The 3,226-nt window shown below is 32.2% G+C and overlaps 1 pseudogene; it reads right to left on the bottom strand.

The window, feature by feature from the left end:
- Nucleotides 1-1,974: 1,974 nt before the first annotated feature.
- LOC101424208 (prefoldin subunit 3 pseudogene) lies at nucleotides 1,975-2,577 on the bottom strand (annotated as a pseudogene).
- Between the last annotated feature and the right edge of the window lie 649 nt (nucleotides 2,578-3,226).

Genomic DNA, 3,226 nt, shown 5'->3' on the forward strand with positions numbered 1-3,226 from the left:
GAAAAAAATTACTCTCTCTTTAAGATTCTTCTGCCACTTTTCCTGAGAGTGTTTGAACAATGGCCAACTTTAGAGCTGAACCTTCTACTAATCATAATTAGATGAACAAAAGCAAAGGTCAGTGATGTGACCCACAACCCTGGATTTTGAAGGAATGTATCCTTTTCATCTACAATGGCATTGGCTAGTCAAAATGGAAACTTGGGCTTCAGAAGTCACTGTTGAATGCCATGGGGAGTTAAGGATGGTAGCTACTGAATGGAGTGTGAAATTCACTGATGATTACTGAAATTTATCATCCTCTTTCTCCATCTCTACCTTTGTTGTCGCACATTGTTCCAGTAGACCTGAGATTTACAAAAGAGTTGATTCTGACAGCTTCTCTCAGTTCAATACTATTTTCATGGAGGGACTGATTCCTCAAATGTCCTCACCTACCATGTTCCCAGAATCCTCCTTTTCTGCTTCTTTTGGCAATACAGGTACAAATACACAAGCTTACATTTAATCATTGGAAAGACTAATAAATTTTATTAAAATTTCTGAAGAAAGCTCACATAAAAAGTTAATAAAGAAGGGCTCTTAACAAATAATGGAAATGAAAGTGAAGTAAAACTACAGATTCTCCATGCATTGAAATAATAATATACTGTGAAAAAGTAGTGTCAACACTTTTGAATAGAAATTTAAATTTTTCAATGAGACAAATATATTGAATAAAACAATTTGCAAAAATGTTGAAAAGAAGAAACAGAAAGTTTAAAAATTTCCATGTTTATTAAAGAAATGGAATATGCTTAGGTTTGAAATTCACTATAAATATCCACATAAGTTGTAAATTACATCATCAGGCCACTTTGTACCTCTTTTTTTAATTTACTGTTGTGTTGTATATTTGTAGTTTATTTAGCACACTAGAAAAGCTTTGGCCCAATGGTTCTGTTTTCATTTATGAGATTCAGACTTCACATGAATAGATGATGTGATAATCATAGATTAACATTCATAATCAACAGGTTATACATTTTTTACATTAATCAGTGAATCAGGTACAAATTTTCTTTTAATGCCACTGTTTAATATCAGGAAATACAAGTACAAAGCAGTGTACAAGTCTGTTTTTTTACTGTATTGAGATGAAATAATACATTTGTCTTTTTACCTGAATCTGTATCACTCAGTACTAGATACTATCAATGAGATTTCTTACTAATCTTATGAGGTTTTATTGTGAATAAAAAAAAAAAACTTCACAACTCCTTTCCATTAAAGATTTGCATTTATCTTAATATTCCTACCAAGTTTCTTTGAAGAACTGCTAAGAAATACAAAATCACCTAGCCAACAGTTTTGATTGAGTACTATTATGTCACAGTGGTTAATATCTCCTTTATATTGACATTGCAAGGACCCTGCATTTATTGGGATAAGAAAAAGTATAGCCTCAATAACCCTCTTACTAATTTGAAAAATTACCATTTCCTGAAAAGTCCAGACTATTACAATAGATAACTATCGGTTAACCAGTAATTAATGAAAACCCATTTGGTAAGACAAATTCACTGTGACAGAAGACCATAAAACCGAACATATATCAAAGAGAATGCAAGTATTCAAGCTATCCTTTCTACTAATTAACTGGCTTAATCATATCAAGTGAGAGCAACAGCAGCTAATAAAGAAAAAATGCCCAGCATTCAGCTTAGCTAGTATTCCTCACAGTTTTCAGCCATTTCAGCTAAGAGTTTTCTGATGGCAGAAAAAAAATGATGAAAGCAGCGTTTAATTTGTTGAAAGATGTGGAAAAGAAATTAACTTGCTTAATAAATAAAATATTTTAAAATAATTTTGTTTCTAAAAATCAATAAATGGTATCCTTGCTGTTAACAAAATCAGTTACATCAATCTGTAAGGATAATATTGGTTTATTTAAAACAACATATGTTTGAAAACCAACCACATTTTTACTTGCCATCATTGTGCTTTGTTCTTGTTAGAATCATCTTTGTTTCTCCTTTTTACATCCCAATCACAAACCCTGGTCATATTGACTTCAGTGGCAGTAAATGAATCTCAACGTCAAGGTCTTCCTCAAGAGAATCAAGGTTCTTTCTGGTAGTTAATAAATTCTTTTCCAACAATGCCTGCACCTCATCAATATCATATTCAAATATTATATTAGCCCCCAATGACAGACACACTTTAGCAGTAGGAGGAACCAAAGCTTTGCAGTATAAGTTATCTTGCAGTAAGCATCTGACCTCCAATGAATTGATTTTTTTTCTTCTGTGTGTATTTCAGAATTTCTAGAGTCTGCATAACTTCAGGAATCTGACCTTTTAGACTTCTTTTCTTTCGAGCAAGATTGAGTTTCATAAACTTATACTTCTTGTATAGTTCACCAAGCTTCTTTAATATTGTATCTACAGTCTTATTCCCAGGTTGTTTTATGAAGAAATCTACATCTTACACAAACATGGCTTCAGAAATCCCCAAGTGAAGCTGCTGCCCATTCCCTGCTGCCACTTCTCCAAAGATACAAACATTCTTCCAGGTAGAATTTTTAACACCTATCATCAACTGGTGTTAAACAATACATTAAAACTTAAATTTACTAAAGTTTGAAAATAATACCTAGCATTTGTGCTAATTTTATTTTTTTGGAAGAAAAAATATCTTTTTGAGAGATTAAATTTCTTTGGTTAAAAAACAAAAAACAAAAGCCTGGTTAATGTTATGAGTAGCACATATACCACATATGAAATTTCCTGTAATCTTGTGAAAACAACTTTCTACCCTAAATTTTATGGTTGTTATATTTGTCTAATTTCACATAATATATTATTTTTACAAATCAATACTAATAAATACCACCAAATAACTTATTTCTCAAAAAGAATATTGAAAAATCTCCTTGACAACCCAATTTCAGATCCACAGTATTTAAAAGTAAAGTAATAGGGGTATTGTGGAAAGATAGCAATTGACTAACAGGAAAAGCTGAATGCTCTCACAAAAATAAAATAATGGAGAAAGAGCCAAAAGCCATCTGGCTTTGGAAGTCAGCAGAACAGGACAGTGCTTTACAATTCCCAGGAAGATGAGGACAGAGAAAGAAAGACACCTGAGTTACAAACATGACAAACATGAGTTACAAAGCTCTTGTGGCAGCTGGGAAAGTCTCTTCTTCCTCACCCCTAAGTTGTTAAGTGGAATAAAACACCTG

The sequence above is a fragment of the Dasypus novemcinctus genome, chromosome 12 (assembly GCF_030445035.2).
Source record: "Dasypus novemcinctus isolate mDasNov1 chromosome 12, mDasNov1.1.hap2, whole genome shotgun sequence".
NCBI classification, from domain to species: Eukaryota; Metazoa; Chordata; class Mammalia; order Cingulata; family Dasypodidae; genus Dasypus; species Dasypus novemcinctus.